Below are 17,323 nucleotides of genomic sequence, written 5' to 3'. Positions count from 1 at the left end.
AACCCCAATCTCAGATCTCACCACTCTGTCAGAAAGGGCAAAAGTCCCTCTCCACCAGAGCAAGGAGGGGATGGAACCAGGGGAAAGTAGGCAAAGGTTCAGGAGGCCTCAGGGCCTGGCTTAGAGCTGGTTTAAGCCTCAGCCAGATAGGGGCTCCCGGCCTGGCTGTTTCCAGAGGGTGTGAGGTTGGGCATTGTGGTGACCTGCCCTGGGAGACCCTGCTTACACCCTCTGGGACCTCCAGCCTCAACTCTGGGGAGCTGTCTTAATTAAAGAGCTAATTTTGTTTTGGTTACTTCAGGTGTGCTTTGTACTGTGCTAAGGACTGACTGCATTCTCATTGGTTTTCCCTTTAGCACTTTTTTTCTCTTTTTTTTAGAGACAGAGCACGAGGAGGGGGTGTAGGAGGGGAGGGGTAGAGGGAGAGGGTAGAGAGAGAATCTTAAGCACACTCTAAGCCCAGCACGGAGAAAGTCGGACTTGGGGCTCAGTCTCAGGACCCTGAGATTGTGACCTAGGCTGAAATCAAGAGTCAGTTGGATGCTCAACGGACTGAGCCACCCAGGCGCCCCTCCCTTTAGCAGTTCCTTTTCCCACTGCTTCCCTCTCTGTTACACAAAACATGTTAATAGCTCCATACGCAGTCTACAGCTTAGAATGCTTATCGCCCCATCCTTATAGGGATCCTATTAGGATTGGGCTGTCATGATCCCATTTCACAGATGAGGAAATTGAGGCTTAAAGAGGATAAGTAACTTGCCCAGCATAATGTGCCTTCTCAGTTGTGGAAACCAAGCAAGGGAATGTGACTCTTAAACCCGTTTTTCTTCTCCACAGGGTCTGGGGCCCACTCCCCAGACTTTGAGTTTGGGAAGGAAAGTATAGGCCTTTGTTTTATAGGATTATTTATTCAAGTTACTGGTTTTTGCTCAATCACAGGAGCTTGTTAGCTCGTTAAGGGCTTTATACTCAGTGTATCTTGTATATTTTTATTGGGAAAAGGCCACCGCCCATCATATCTCTCATAGATCTGTTTCAGCAAAGCTGGCTGTAAAGTGTATTTCTGTAAAGTGAGCTCATGTAAAGTGAATTACAGTGAAGTGAATCCTAGTTCCTGGTCGGTTTACTTTCTAAAAAACAAGATCGCTTCCAGAAAGTGTCCCAGGAGGATGGGGGTCTGGGATCTGCCTCTGGCCACATGTTCACCCTCATGCCTCCTCTCCCCCACCCCCTAGGCCCTGGGTACTGTTCTTTTGTGCAGATAGTAACAGATGGTCTAAGGGTGGCCCCCTTGTTCAGCCCACACAATATTTTAAAAATTAGAAAATTTCACCTCATGTCCCTGATTTAAGATTTCTTTTAGAAAATTGGAAGTTGGGCGCCTGGGTGGCTCAGTCGTTAAGCGTCTGCCTTCGGCTCAGGTCATGATCTCAGGGTCCTGGGATCGAGTCCCGCATCGGGCTCCCTGCTCCTTGGGAGCCTGCTTCTCCCTCTGCCTCTCTCTCTCTCTCTGTCTCTAATGAATGAATAAATAAAATCTTTAAAAAAAAAAAAAAGAAAATTGGAAGTTCTAGCAACATTAGGTAAGAATTTTTGCATAGCAATGTTTGTCTACCATATTGGTTGTCTATTTGGGGTCAAAGTTCCAGGCTTTACATTTCACCACAGACCACACGTTTCCCTCTCACCTCACGCTCAGCGCCTTTTGTCACCTGGCCAACCCCTGGGTTGGGGCCCCTGTCCTTTTCTATGGTGTATTTGCCTTGCAAACTTTAAGTTATATAATAACAAGCTCCCCCTTAAAAAAAAAAAAAAAAAAAGAACAGTTTGTAGGCACAGGATTTACTTAACACGCAATTTCAGCAGGCACTGATTTTGCTCATTTAATGCTGAGACCTGGCGGCAAGAACCATGTATGAATACCTAGCAGTAGGAGTCTGTTGGAACGAAGGACAGGGCAGGCACTCTCTGGAGTCTCCAGCCCACTAAGTGGAAGAAGGGCTTCCTTTAAAGAAAGGACAAGTAGTGCACGACAATGATGCTAAGTGATAAATGCAGTATTCAAGGGGAAGACCCTTAAATTTCAGGGGGACCGAAGGAGAGGGAGCTGGGGAGGGGTAGGTGTGCCATGGGGACGTTCCACGACAAAGGAAATGCATGCAAGTGAGCTGGGAAATACCCACGTTGGAGCCTGAATGATGCTGTTTACAAGTTCTTACAGGAAAGACTATTATGGGCGAGCTCTTAATGGGTTGTCTGTCTGTCAAGGGGAGAGAGGCTGGGGGTGAGGGGGAGGAGCTGGGCCTGAGATGGAGTGACTCTAAGCTTTGCTTCTTGCATTTCCTGTCTTTCCATTTACAGTCTGGGGATTAAAAGGATCTGGGAGGTGGGGTGGGGGGTACTGCTGAGCGTGGGAGGAAGGAGGTGTGTGTGTTTCTGTTTCATGTTCTGAATATTTTCTGGACCCACAGAGGGTTTTCTGGTCTGCAGAGGAGAAGATACCCCTTGTAGGCCCTGGAGGCTGAGGAGATGATGGGTGGAGGGTGAGATGTTATCGGTTTCCTGGGTGGAGTATGGACCGGAAGGAGGGGTGCCTGGCCCTGAAGATCTCAATTAAACTTTGGACTGGCTCACCCAGGGAGGTGGCATGATTTCCTCTGGAGGTCTAAAATAAAGAGCAGAGATTCAATTCCATCTGGAACGATGGGTGTGGCCCTGCCTGGCAGCTGGGATGGACCCAATGATCTCCCCAGCCTTCTTTGTTCTGAGACTAGACACCCCACCCCTCACCCGCCCTGGAGAAATTTCTGGAACTAGAACGGTTCAGTCTCAGCACATTAGAATTACTGCTAGAAAGTAAAGACCCTTAAAGCTGGATCTTTTGGCTTCTTGGGCAACAAGCAGGAAAACACCCACCTTCTGTTAGACCAGGCACTTGAGTTCTAGTGTCATTGAGTAGAGCAAAGAGAGTCTTACCCTTATTTAAAAGTGGACTACACAGTTGTTGACTCTTTCAAGGCCTGACATTAATATACCCTAATTCAATTTGCTGTCTGGAAGTGGTTCGCCACATTCTTCTGGGCTCCAATGAGAAATGGTGACGCCTCCCCCCTCCCCAAAGAAGGGTGATCATATGGCTGGTGTCAGGATTAATAGTGTCTTCTTTCATCCTTAAAAGGGTCCCTGTTTGGACAATAAATTACTTAGTCAGTCTACCATGAAAGAGCAGAAAAAGCTCAGTAGAAAACTCTTTTGGGAGGGGGCATTGAAACCAAGGCATTTGAAATATGTGATTTTCCATTTAAATATATATATATATATATATATATATATATATATATATATATATATATATATATTATTCTTCTTTGTAACCTAAATGACATTACAGCATTTAGAGCCTGAGTTCTTGCTGGAAAGAGAGGAAGGAAGTTTTGTAATTGAGAAAGCTCATTAAAAAAAAAAAGTAAACTGAAAAAACCCAAGTAAAATGAAATAAAAGAACCAGGAGCTTCCCAGTCAGGGGCCCTACCCGTGCTGTGGTTGTGGGGGCTGAAAGCAAGCTTGGAGCTGCCTTCTGTCAGCAGGCCCCCAAGGAGCATGGCTTTGAAAGGGAAGAGAATGCAGAGGGGTCCATGGCCTGATGCTGCCCAGCTGGAACATCCAGGAATGCAGACGTCAGAGCCCTGGGGCCCTGAGGTCAGAGGGAGTGGGATGGTGCCAGGCCTCTCCGTGCTTTGCTGGGGCTACTGAGTCCATCCTTGACCATGGTTGATTGCAAGAGTGGGGTTTAGGGATTGGAAAAAATGTAAGCTCTAGTCACTTCTGTTAAAAGAGAAACTGAGGCATATGACAGATTTTAAGTTTATTTGAAAGTCGATTCAAGTCAGGCAGTGCCAGATGGGAAGTGGTCGGGAGTGATCCTCTGTAAGGAGCAGGGGAAAGATTCCCACGGAAAAGGTGTGGAAACACCGGGAGACAATCATTTGATCGGCTACAGCTAAAAGCCTAGTTGGCTGTTTATGATTGGTTGTCCTTAGCATTTTCTTTTTTTTTTAAAGATTTATTTATTTATTTTTATTTGAGAGAGAGAGAATGAGAGAGAGCGAGTACATGAGAAGGGGGAGGGTCAGAGGGAGAAGCAGACTCCCTGCCGAGCAGGGAGCCCGATGCGGGACTCGATCCCGAGACTCCAGGATCATGACCTGAGCCGAAGGCAGTCGCTTAACCAACTGAGCCACCCAGGCGCCCTGCATTTTCTTTTCATAACCTTGAGGCATTTCCAGACTTAGGTTTTGGTGTGCTTAGTAGGTTAGGTTTTGGTGTGCTTACTAGGCTGCCACTCAATCTAATGGCGTCTTCATTTAATTTAACACTTCCTAAGTGGAGTGACCTAAAGGCAAATAGTTCTCCACTTTTAGCCTCGGCTTCCTCGTCTGTACAATGGGGATGGTACCACCACGTATCTCCAGGGCGTCTGTGAGAACCGAATGGAGGAGAGCAGGAGGCATCGGTAACCTGCGATAAGCCATGCCAACTCGAAAGAATGGCTCTGTGGCCCTTGTGTGGTCACAAGGGCTGGCGTTTCCTAGGGGCCAGAGGGAGGAGTGACACTGAGCCACCTCCATGGCAGGGACATGTGACAGATGGCCTCCAGCGCACTCTCTTCCCAGCCCTGTCGGCAACTGACAGGTTCAATGAGGCTTTGCCAGAATGTTCAAGTAGCTTTTCCTAACATGTGTCTTTCTTCAAACTCTGTCCCACCCTGCCGACCACAAACTTCGCTGGGAACATCTTTTGCCAAAATGGAGCTGCTACAGCTGTAGAAAGAGGCAGTGTTATATATGATAGTGAGAAATGGGCCAGCGGCTGGCACATGGGGTTCATCCATTTACCCACCCTCCCAGCAAACAGCTACTGAACCCTGCCCTGGTCCCAGGCACTGGGGCGATCTGGGTGGCTGGGCAGACATGGTAGCTGCCTTGATCTGGAACTTGCCCCCTTGAGGGAACAACCTGCAAAAATAGCACAAGTAACTTAGAATCTGTTAAAGAGAAAATGAAGACTAAGAGACCAACAATTGAGCACTAAGTGGAACAGTTTTACTGCTGGGTGGGGGGCCTGACAGCATAGAGTCTTGGCACTGAGGGATGAGGTCTAGGCAGGTAGAGAAATGGCATTGGTCTTCCATAGCTAAACACCCTGGAGCTGTGTGTCATCGGCACTGGGAAGGTACTTGTCACTGAACGCTGGTGCCTGGCTCGTGAAACCTGGGCTTGTCAGTGAGGTGGGCAGGTGGTGAGCTAGAGATGATCTCGTGTGTAACAAGGACTGCCCATGGCATCCTGGCGCTCAGTTGTGTCTGTCACACGGAAGGTTTGCTGAATCAGTCAGTATTATGGCACCCAGGGAGCTCTGCCCTGGTGTCAGTAGGCTGGGTGGCCAGGGAGGGGTTTGTCCTATGTAATGGGTTATGTACCCATTAAAGATGAAAATTATTGGGGCACCTGGGTGGGTCAGTGGGTTAAGTGTCCGCCTTTGGCTCAGGTCATGATTCCTGGGTCCTGGGATTGAGCCCTGCGTCGGGCTCCCTGAGGTGGGGAGTCTGCTTCTCCCTCTCCCTCTGCTCATTCCCCCACTCATGCTCTCTCTTTCTCTCAAATAAATAAATAAAATCTTTAAAAAAAAAATAAAGACACAATGTCTTGTCTAAAAAAAAGATGAAAATTATTAAGATAATGTAGAAACATAGAAACTTTTTTTTTTTTAAGATTTTATTTATTTATTCGACAGAGAGAGACACAGCGAGAGAGGGAACACAAGCAGGGGGAGTGGGAGAGGGAGAAGCAGGCCTCCCGCCAAGTGACCAACTGAGCCACCCAGGCTCCCCTAACACATAAACTCCCACATACAAGGAGTCCAAAATGCAAAGATCACAATTGTTGTACTCAGAAATCCTGTGGTCGTGAGTGACAGAAATGCAAATGTGTCTGGGAATCTAGGGGTATTCCTGGATTTCTGGATCCAAAGAGTCAAACGACATCCCGGGGTTTTTCTGTCCCCGTCTCTCAGGTCTGTTGCTCTCTCCTCTGCTTCTTTCTCGGCCAGTCAGGAGGTCTCGTAGCCACTCCCTATGCAACTTCAGTGCAAAGAGAGCCTCTTTTCTGAAAAGCAGCAGGAATGCCTTGGAAAAGACTCTTTTTAGTGACAACAGATCACTTGCCTGTGTGGTGGCTGGAGTTGGAGGGAAGGAAGGATGATGTGGGCCACGCAGAAGGGCTGTTAGAGAAGGAAAGCCAGGTAAGTGAAAGCCACAATTGTCCACCTCAACCATGTAAGAATAAGGCGCCTCCTGGTATGACCAAAGACTCGACAGTAACTTACATGCCCAGGTGGTAGGAACTTGGATTTTAAAGTTGTCTTAAGTGACAAAAATCATAATTTTTTTTTAAAGATTTTATTTATTTATTTGACAGAGAGAGACACAGTGAGAGAGGGAACACAAGCAGGGGGAGTGGGGGAGGGAGAAGCAGGCTTCCCGCGGAGCAGGGAGCCCGATGCGGGGCTGGAGCCCAATGCGGGGCTCGATCCCAGGAACCTGGGATCATGACTTGAGCTGAAGGCAGATGCTTAACGACTGAGCCACCCAGGTGCCTCAAAAGTCCTAATGTTTAAATGAGAATAATCTGACCCAGAATCATCCTTCCTGTCACATTTTGATTGGGGCCAAAATAGACATATGCTTTTAAGCCTTGATCCAATAATCCAGGGTTTAGCAAACTTTCTATAAAGAGTAGGTAGTAAATATTTTAGTTTAATGGGCTGTGTGGTCTCTGTTGCAATTGCTAAACTCAACCGTTGCAGGTTGAAAGGAGCCATAGCCTATACCTAAACAAATGGCCTGGCTGTGTGTCAATAAAACTTTATTTTTAACAGATATTGGGCCAGATTGCAACAGGCATTATCTTGTAGCTATCTGAAAATTTTATGTTCCAGTAGGCCATAAGACACTCCTATAATCTGTATATTTGCAAACCACGTATCTGATAAGGGATTAATATCCAGAATATAGAAGGAACTCCTGTAACTCAATAGGAAAAAACCAAATAACCTAATTTAAAAAACAAAGGACTTGAATAGACATTTCTCCAAAGAAAGACATACAGATGGACAATAGGTATGTGGAAAGATGCTGAACATCACTAATCATCAGGATTTCGAAATGCAAATCAAAACCACAATGATATGTCACTTCATACCTGTTGGGATGGCCATTATCAAAAACAAAAAATAACAAGTGTTGGCAAGAATGTGGAGAAATTGGAACTCTTGTGCATTGTTGGTAGGAATGTAAAATAGTGTAGCCATTATGGAAAATTCTTCAAAAAATTGAAATTGGAATCACCCTATGACCTAGCAATCCCACTTCTGGGTTATTATCCAAAAGAATTGAAATCAGGATCTTGAAGAGATATTTGTACTCCCATGTTCATTGCAGTGTTATTCCCAATAGTCAAGAGATGGAAGCAACCTAAATGTTCTTCAAAGGATGAATAGATTAAGAAAACATCATATATACAGGGGCGCCTTGTGACCCAGTCAGTTAAGTGTCTGACTGTTGATTTCAGCTCGGGTCATGATCTCAGGGTCCTGAGATCAAGCCCTGTGTTGGACTCCAAGCTCAGCACAGAGTCTGCTTGTTCCTCTCCCTCTGCTCCTCTCCTACTCTTTCTCTCTCTCTCAAATAAATAAATGAATGAATAAAATCATTAAAAAAGGAAAATGTCATATATACATACAATGGAATATTATTCAGCCTTAAAAAAGAAAGAAATCCTGCCACATGTAACAGCCTGGATAGATTTTGAGGACATTGCGCTAAGTGAAATAAGCCAGTCACAGAAGAATAAACACAGCATGATTCCACTTATATGAGGACTCTAAAGTAGTCAAATTCATAGAAACAGGAAGGAGACTGGTAGTTACTTGGGGCTGGGAGGAAAAGGGAAATGAAGAGTTGGTGTTCAATTGGAATAAAATTTCAGTTATGCAAGATGAAAAAGTTCTAGAAATATCTTTATAACACTGTGCCTATTTAACAGTACTGGGCTATACACTTAAAAAAATTAAGAGCGTAGATCTCATGTTATTTATTTATTTATTTTTTAGATTTTTATTTATTTATTTTAGAGAGAGAGAGAGCATGAGTTGGGGGTGGGGACAGAGGGAGAAAAAGAATCCTCAAGCAGACTCCTGGCTGAGCAAGGAGCTCGATGTGAGGTTCGATCCCGGGATCCCGAGATCATGACCTGAGCCGAAGGCAGACACTTAAACAACTGAGCCACCCCAGGTGCCCCTCATGTTATTTTTTTAAATCACAAAAATGTATATAAACTAAATTGTGTTAACAGTTTATTTTTTGTTCCTCATGTGGCTGGGAGCATTTGGAAACATAACATTGATACCATCCCAAAAGCGAAGGATTAGAATTGCCCTGTCTATATGGGTTCCATCACAAATTAAGCAACTGAAGATGTCAGTTATGGTCACATTGAAGATAGGGCAGCTAGAGGCCACAACAAGATGGCTTCATTCAAACCCTGGCTAGGATAGTTTTGTCCTGCCAGTTTGGGGAGTGCATGCAATTCTGTCATGAATTTGAGATTAGTGTGGCATGTGGAGTTGAAGTTTAAAGCTCCCTCCTGTACCCTCCAAACCAGGTGTTGCTTGGGATTGAAAGCATTCATTGTTTAGTCAACAGAAGGCCCTCACAGCTCTGATGGGAATGCCACCTGAGAAGGACCTTCTCCTCAGATTTGCGTTTTAACATCTTCAGGCTCTGCTCCAGCCACCTGCTGCTTTAATGGGCACAGAGGGACCCACTGGGGTTTGCTCCAGATCTGAGAATGAGTGGGGTCCTGGGGTCAGAGATGGGATTTCGGACCCTCTTATTTTCTGCAGATGTGATTATATGGTGCATGGAGGTAGCCTGGAGTGCGGGGTCTGTGTGACCATCCAGAGACCTCCACTCCAGGGCTCTCTTACCCAGGCCAATGCAAGGCGGGAACTCCGAGAACATTCCATTTAAATAAGATGCGTTTTTAATAAAAAGCAATGGAAAATGGTAAACCTGGCTTGAGGAAAGGGAATGTACTCTTTCATGTAAAACAAACAAACAAAAAATGTGACTGTGGGAAGCATCCAAAAAAATAAGATGACCTGGAGGCTGGATTTAAAAATTGGCACTGAGGGAGATCTCATCTTCCCAGTCGATGACTCCCCCTTCAGCTGCACTCCTGCCAGTGGAGCAAACCAAAATAACTTCATAAATTAAAGTTTATGCAGGCAAGATACTATGCCTGGAATATCACACACCAGATGAAAACCTTGAAGCCTTTGTTTACAACTGACGTCCTTGGTTTGAAGGTTAATGGTGTCTAGAGAAGGTTAGGTTATACACATACACAATTAAAAAGAAAATCACTGTTGATAGTCAAAGAGAGACCTAGATGTGTTTTCTTACTGTCCTTTAGACCACCTTTGTTTGCTTGTTTGTTTTTCCCTCTAGAAATAACGGCTTTGTCCTGCCATAATTAATTTAACCAGCTTTTGTTTAGACCGGGTTCATGGGAACTGCTCAGAGAGCTCAAAGTATGTTGGCAAGTGATGCCTTGTAACTAGCACCTCAGTTTTTTTCTTCTATTACATAAGTAATAGAAGGATGTGTTTGGGATGTAAAAGGTTCAAAATGTGTATGGACCAGCGTATGTACACAAGAAAGCTCTACTTTACCTCCTTCCTGGCTGCTTATGCTTCCTGTTTGTTCTATCTATCTATCTATCTATCTATCTATCTATCTATCTATCTATCTATCTATCATCTATCTATCTATTTAAGATTTTATTTATTTATTTGAGATAGAAACAGAGAAGCAGGAGAGCAGAGGGAGAGGAAGAAGCAGGCTCCCTGCTGAGCAGGGAGCCCGATGTGGGGCTCGATCCCAGGACCCTGGGATCATGACCTGAGCCGAAGGCAGACGCTTAACTGACTGAGCCACCCAGGTGCCCCCCTGTACTTTTTAGATCTTTATTTTATGTTCACTGTTTATGTGCCTGTGAACACGTGTGTATATATGTACACATACACATGTTCATACTTAGTTTTAATTTAATACACTGGGTCATGATGTATGTATTAATGGACAACTTGCTTTTTTTGCTTACCGTGCCCAGAGCTGCTCTGGTCAGTATGTATGTGTATGACTTTTTAGTGTTGCAGAGCATCCCATAATATGAATGCATAATTTATCGAACCATTTGCCTACTCTTCCTTTTTGCTATTAAAAGAGGTAACGATAGCGTGAGATCATGCAAGTGCCTTCTGGAGCTAGACTGCCTGACTTTGACATGGGACTTCACGGACTGGGGAAATGACCGAGGGCAAGGGGTTGGAAAACTACAGCCCTCGGGCCAAATGCACCCCCCCTCTCATTTTTTATATGGCCTGCAAGCCAAGAATGATTTTCTTATTTTTAAATGATCAAAAAAAAATCAGTAAATAATACTTCTTGATATATGGAAATCCCATGAGATTCAAAGTTCAGTGTCCATAAATAAAGTTTTGTTGGAACACAGCCATGCACATTTGTTTACCTATTGTCTGGGGCTGTTTTCATGCTACAATAGCAGAGCTGAGTAGTTGTGACAGAGACCATCTGGCCCACCTAAAATATTGACCATCTGGGCTTTTACAGAAAACATTTGCTGACCCTTGACCTAGGGCAGATAACTAATGTCTTCATGTCTCAACTTTCTTTTCTGTAAGATGGAGATAATAGTAATAATACCCACCTTGTAAAGCTAAGTGACTTAATACATATATCAAAGAAATATCACATGTAGCATAATCAGAAGTATCGTGTAGGAAATGCACAGACATAAATTACATGTAAAATACTTAGGACCTTTTAAGTGCTCAGCAAAGGTTAGCTACTATGTTTGCCTCATTAGTATTTTCATAACTCTTTAGGCACATAGGCAGGGATAGCCCAGATGCCCAGAAGTGGGCTGGATGGTGAAGGGTGTGTTGATAAGTGCTACCTAACTGCCTTCCAGAACGCTTCATCAAGGTTTGCTCCTACAAATGGAATCTCTGCCTTCCCACATGCCTGACAATGCTGGATATAGGGGCTCATGGAGTCGATAAGAAAGATGAATCTGGGAAGAGCCTGATGGGCTTCATACAGGCTCTTTGGAGGCAGATCTGCCCCTCAGAGCACTGTGCCCAGACCTCGGGGCTGTGATCTTCACTGGAAAGGTGACTCCTTGAATCAGCCCATGCTCACCGTGCACTGAGCAAGGGCCTCTTCTGCACTGAGCCCTGGCCCTGTAAATTCTCATTTGTAGTTCTCACTCCCACCTCTGTGTCACAGTTGAAGAAGCTGGGAGGCTCAGGGAAATGAAGTAACTTGCTCCAGGTCCCAAAGCTGCTAATGTAGAAGTGGGGTTTGAACCCAGTTGTAGGAGGTGTAGACTCCACCAAACTTGCTACTGGACTCCTCCACTTCTGGGAAGGGATGAGGAGAGGCCTCACTTTTCCAAATCAGCATCTCAGAAAGTGGGGGAAGAGCTACAGGGAAGATCTGGAGTGAGCCTTGAAGGGGGTGCCTTAGTTGCAGCCGACTTCATCTCCTTTCAGTCTAAGTGAAGGGAATTGGTAAGAGTGCATTGGTGTTTTTCACGCTCCGATGTCAGAGTCTCTGCTTCTCAGTTGTGCTGAGAATGATGTAGTTCTAACAGATAACCCTCCTTTGGGTGAAATGTTTATTTTTAGGCGTCTCCCTGCGCTCCTGTCAAGGGCCTTTGCCCCAGCATTTCTCATGACCCATTAGCATGCCTGCAAAACATGAAGCGGATTTACCCAGATATTCTTGACCTTGTGCACTAGGGAGATGTTTCTGGCTTTGTGTGTGTTTTCAGTGACGAACATTTGCATTCTTTCCTCCCTGCGTGTTTTTTTTTTTTCTCATGTCGACATTAAGAAACAACAAGAAAATGTGGCTCACCCCAAAATGTAGAACTTGGGATCTTAACTCGCATGGACAGTAGTTCTCTATGAGGAATGCAAAACATTTGACAGAATTTCCTGAAGGAACAAAGAGCCACGATTCCCTGATTAAAACCACATTAAAACAAAAAGCAGACTATATCCAAAAGACCCGGTAAGAGTGCTTCTTATTTAATCACAAAGGCAGCCCAAGTTGGTGTTTATGGCCTCACCGAGGCCTTTCTTTGATGCTTAAACTTTTTAAGAACATACTCAGAACTTCCTCTTTAGCCTGTCTTTACTCGGAGTTATTTTCCCAAAAGGCGGCCTTCCTTTCTGCAGCCCGGTTAGGAATGGTCATTGTAACAGATGAAAAGGCAGAGCTCCCACTCTGATAGGCTGTGAGCATTTATCTGATGTTGTAATTGTCAGATTCCCCTGTTATTCCCTTGCTATCTGATGGAGCCATGATGAAAGGGTCTGGGGGAAAGGAAATAAAAGGAAAAACTTCTTCCAGAAGGTATGTGCCCGAAACAGGGTTTGCCAGCCTCGACCCCACTGACATTTGTGGGTGGATAGTCCTTTGTCGTGGGGGGCTGTCCTGGGCACTAGAGAAGTTGAACAGCATCCCTTGATGCCAGTAGATGCCAGGAGCACCCCCATGATGATAATCAAAAACGTCTCCAGACACCACCACATGTCCCAGCATTGAAAGCCGCTGGCTTAGATCTTGGTTGTCTTGAACTTGCACCTGCTTCTCTGTCCTGTGCACCCTCAGCTCTCCCACGAGCGAGCTTTGTTTTCTTCTTCTCCTCCCACCCTCACTGCCTGGAGGTATTGCTACATCTGGTGCGCCAAGCTCATCCCAGGCCCAGGTAACTGAAATAAGGCCTATGACTTGGAGGGCAGCAAGCACTCTCCCTGGGGATTCCTCTTGCCGTTGGTCTGCTCGGTGTGAGGTCCTGCCAGGAGCAGGTGTATGCGAAGCAAGATGCTCTGGAGACAGGTGTGCAGAAGGGAAACATCAGGTTGCCGTGGAGGGGAGCCCGGCAGCTCCAGCCTCTGGTTCTGGTGACATGGGCAGCTGATGGATCACCATGCTCTGACCCCCAGCAGCCCAGGCCTGCCATGGGCAGAGAGCTGCCCTGCTGTTTCCCCTTTTGGAAACCGAAGGGCAGTTAATGGTGAAGTTCCCAGGAGGGGCTTGGCTGGATCTCAGTGAGCAGAAGCATAGCCCTTTCCTGGGTCCAGGGAGTAGGGAGGCTCTAGAAATGTCTCTCCCTGGGACATGTGGCTCCTCCAGCCTCCAGAATACGGAGACCTGGTGCAGGGGTTACACTGGCAGGGCAGGGGAAGGGCACTGGACCAAGAACTTGAGGCCTGAATATGGGTTCAGTTCTACCCCAAGTAACAGCACGACCTTGGGCAAATAGTGCCCTCCTCCTGGTCTTCATCTTTCCCATAAAGCCACCTTCCCCGTTCCTGTAGTACACTCCACATTTCTATTTTTCTCCTAACAGGCAAAGGTGATACTTTTTTTTCAAAGATTTTATTTATTTATTTGACAGAGAGAGAGAGAGAGTGAGAGAGGGAACAAAAGCAGGGGGAGTGGGAGCGGGAGAAACAGGCTCCCCGCTGAGCTGGGAGCTCAATCCCAGGGTCCTGGGATCATGACCCGAGCTGAAGGCAGACGCCCCAATGACTGAGCCGCCCAGGCGCCCCAAAGGTGATACTATTAAGAGATGGAATTGTGACCTTCCTGAACTTGCTTTTATTTTTTAAAAAAGATTTTATTTATTTATTTGGTGAGCACGCAAGCAGGGGGAGGGGCAGAGGGAGAGAGAGAGAGCGCATCTCTAGCAGACTCCACGCTGAGTGCAGAGCCCAACACAGGGCTGGATCTCACAACTCTGAGATCATGACCTGAGCCAAAAATCAGGAGTCGGATGCTTAACTCACGGAGCCACCCAGGCGCCCCTGAATTTGCTTTTAGTTGTGAGTTCTTTATTAGGGGGGTGTCAGTGAGGGGCTTGGGGGGTCCTTTGGTGGGTTTTACCTTATGTTTATGGGGTCTTAGAGACCCCAATAAATAGCATATCTCTTCCCTGAACAAACGGAGATGAGGCCATGGTTGAAGGTTTGAACCTTGGAGCTTGCCCAGATTTATTTATCATGCAAGTCATCCTCCTCCCCTGGGGCCAGTAAATCAAGTGTCCCCAAGGCCAGGAATGCTTAGGGAAAGTGACTGACAGTGGAGGACGAGGGTCAAGGTCAGTGTCAACTGCAAAGCCCTGCCCCATACTGGGTAGGGGATGTTGGCCTGCCTTTCCTTGACTCTGTCCCTCGTTGCTGCCGGCTGGCTACAGAGCCTGGTTGTCCTAACCTGCCGGTGAGGGAGTGCTGAGCCTAGAAGAGGTGCCTCAGCGCTGACATCCCAGGGATGACACAGTGGTGTCCACAGCACCCAGTGCCCTCTGAGCTCAGTAGGAGACCTCAGCTGTAGAGAGAGTACATCGGCCCTTGATGGAATCCCTAGATCCCAAGGAAAAGCCTGGGGGGGATTGTAGCAGCCACGAGCTATCTCAGATTCAGCATTGCTTCAGAAAATCAGTCACCTCAGGTCACTGATGTCTACTTCTCCAGGCTCACTGGTCTCCTGAGCTCCCTGAACTATGCTCATGAGAGGCCTATGGAGAAGAGGGACAAGCCTGCCCCCTTGTTACCCTTCTAATCAGAAGCTGGGAGTCCTCAGTCAGCTGCTCTATGGTATGTGCCCAGTTGCCTGAGTTGAAGCCCTGCACAGCCTGGTCCCTGTTGTGCGTGGAGGGCAGAAGGCATGGCCTCTAAGGCCGGACCTGCAGCCTGGGCTCCATCCCCTGCACACACCCAGCTCATCTGGAGGTCAGAGCTCACCATAAAAACGGTGCGAGTGGCCAGTTCTCTCTTCCCTGTGGCTCTGGGCAGCCCAGCCCAGCTCCAGACTGGATTTGAGACCTGAGAGTGAACTTCTCTGTGAATGACACAATTCTGGAAAAATGCAGCATCTCCCGGATACAACTTCTGGAGCTTTGCCTGGGGGAGGAAGGCCTGGAGGCTGTTTTGCATTCTGGCTCCTGGTGGTTCTTTGCCCCAGGGATGTGTGCCCTTGTGGTGTGTGTGCTTTTTCACAGGGCACACATTTTCAGATACTCGCATGGACCATTTCTGGGAGTCCCCTGGGGAAAAGGAGAAAGCACAGAATGAATGCTGTGACACCTAATGGAAAATATTACGTCTTTGTCAACGGGGCTTGCGTGCCTCCTCTGACTCTTGCCTTTAGACCAAACCAAACCCCAGCTGGAGAGGATGAGCCACACATGAGCCTGCTGGGCTGGTGACCGTCTCCCCTTTCAATGGCACTCTCTTAATTCTAAGTGCCTTTGAAAAATGCTTTTAGAATCGTACAGTGCTTGAGTTTGGGGCCAGGGGAAGAGGCTCTGAAAGGTCATCTTGGCCAAATGGCCTGTTTTATAGGAAGATGAAACTGAACTTGGAATCACTCCAATCACAGCCCCCTGCTGTCCCACTGGGTTCTCTGGTCAGAGTGTTTGAAAGTTGTTTCTAATTTCTCTAATGGAAACTTTGGTCAACATTCTCCACTTGGTAGGCTGGTGATTCTGAAATGGGAAGGAGGATGTCCTCTCCCCCAGCTCCCCAGATCTGATAGAACTCCTCTGGGTTTACTGGTAAACATGAGAGGATGTCATATCTCAAGAGCTTTGGGGCGAAGTGGCTGAGTCCACTGGAAAGGATGCTGTGGATGGGCTGGGCTGTCTGACCAACTTGCGTGTGAGTCTTGATTTACATGGTGCCTGGGCCACCTAGAAGCTGGGCTGTGGTACAGCGAGTCCCAGAGCGTGTTTGGGGCCCTTGTGGAGAGTATCACCTTCATGGTCTTTTATTTTCCCCACTAATTTCATTAGAATGTAATTTACATACAGTAAAATTCGCCCTTTCAAAGTGCACGATTCTGCACATTAGAACAAATGTAAGCAGTCATGTAACTGCTCCCACGATCAAGAACATTTTTTCTTACCCACTGAAACTCCCCCAGACTCCTTTCTGGTCACCTCCTTCCCCACCTCCAGCCCCTGGCAACCACTGACTGGTTTTCTGCTCCTATGTCTTGTCTTTATAAGAATGTCATTTAATGGAATCCCATGGAATGTAGCCTTCCAAGTCTGTCTTCTTTCACTTGGCATAATGCATTTGGAATCATCGTGTTGCTATGTATATCAGTTCCCTTGTATTTCTTTGTATTATTCCATTGTTTGTTTATCTGTTCCCCAGTTGAAGGACGTTTGGGTTGTTTCCAATTTTTGGCGATTATGAATAAAGCCACTATAAACATCCATGAACAGCTTTTTGTGTGAACATAAGTTTTTATTTCCCTTGGGTAAATATCTAGGAGGGGGATTGCTGGGTCATAAGGTGAGTGTATGTTTAACTTTATAAGAAACTTCCAAGCTGTTTCCCAAAGAGCGGTGGCATTTTCCATTTTCACTGGTGATATATGAACATTGATTATCTTTTGTTATGTTCTAGTCTCCCAAATTGATCAGAGCCAGTATGTGCTTGGCCTTTACGTGGCAAGGAACAAAGACTCACTCTTTACTTTATCCGTTTTAGTTTGGGTTCCCCCAGGGGTAGATTCTGAGGCAGTGATTTGAAGGTAAGTGGTTTATTTGGGGCGTGGCGGAAACACGGGGGAGTGGAGAAATGAGGAAAAGGAAGGAAGCAAGCCAATAAAAGGCATGTCATCAAGCAAGTCACCATTTTGGGCAGCTCACTCTCCATCCCACTGGGAACTCTGAGAAGCAGTACAGAGGATGCCTGAGTTCTCTCCCACCCAAAGGGCCAGGCACGCTCCCATGCTCCCTCTTTCAACATGACTCTGTCCACTCGGGACTTCATTCTCTGCTTCATAACTTCTGCTGTTTTGTGTCTCAGGTTCCCACTAACCGCTAACTCTGCAGAGCTCACACTGCCCAAAGAAGAGTTTGGTTGGTGAGTTAGTCACTGCCTTTCCATCGGGCAAAGTCCTCAATTTAGGTAATGCTGTGGAGACTCTGGCTGTCCATTGGCTGCCGTCAGGTCAGGTGGCCTGGTCTGGCCAATCAGCTGTGACCCGGGAGGTGAGTCGGAGAGTCTGGAGCCCCTGTCGGATAGAACTTCTTGCACTGATGGAAATGTTCTCTATGTCTGTCCAGTACTATACTAGCTGCTAGCCCTATGTGGC

The 17,323-nt window shown here is 46.5% G+C and overlaps 2 protein-coding genes across 4 annotated transcripts in view; one reads left to right on the top strand and one right to left on the bottom strand.

Annotated features, from left to right (window-relative positions):
* SFXN4 (sideroflexin 4) overlaps window positions 1-5,408 on the bottom strand; it is an 83,704-nt gene extending 78,296 nt beyond the window's left edge. For both annotated transcript variants that reach the window (XM_081823418.1, XM_081823420.1), the window contains exon 1: window positions 5,401-5,408. The gene's annotated coding sequence lies outside the window, so the exon portion shown is untranslated. The remainder of the gene's footprint in view (window positions 1-5,400) is intronic.
* GRK5 (G protein-coupled receptor kinase 5) overlaps window positions 1-17,323 on the top strand; it is a 211,852-nt gene that overhangs the window by 22,996 nt on the left and 171,533 nt on the right. The window lies entirely within an intron of this gene.

The sequence above is a fragment of the Leptonychotes weddellii genome, chromosome 6 (genome assembly GCF_054177405.1).
Source record: "Leptonychotes weddellii isolate Sample4059 chromosome 6, ASM5417740v2, whole genome shotgun sequence".
NCBI classification, from domain to species: Eukaryota; Metazoa; Chordata; class Mammalia; order Carnivora; family Phocidae; genus Leptonychotes; species Leptonychotes weddellii.
This window is presented reverse-complemented; position numbering and strand designations above follow the sequence as displayed.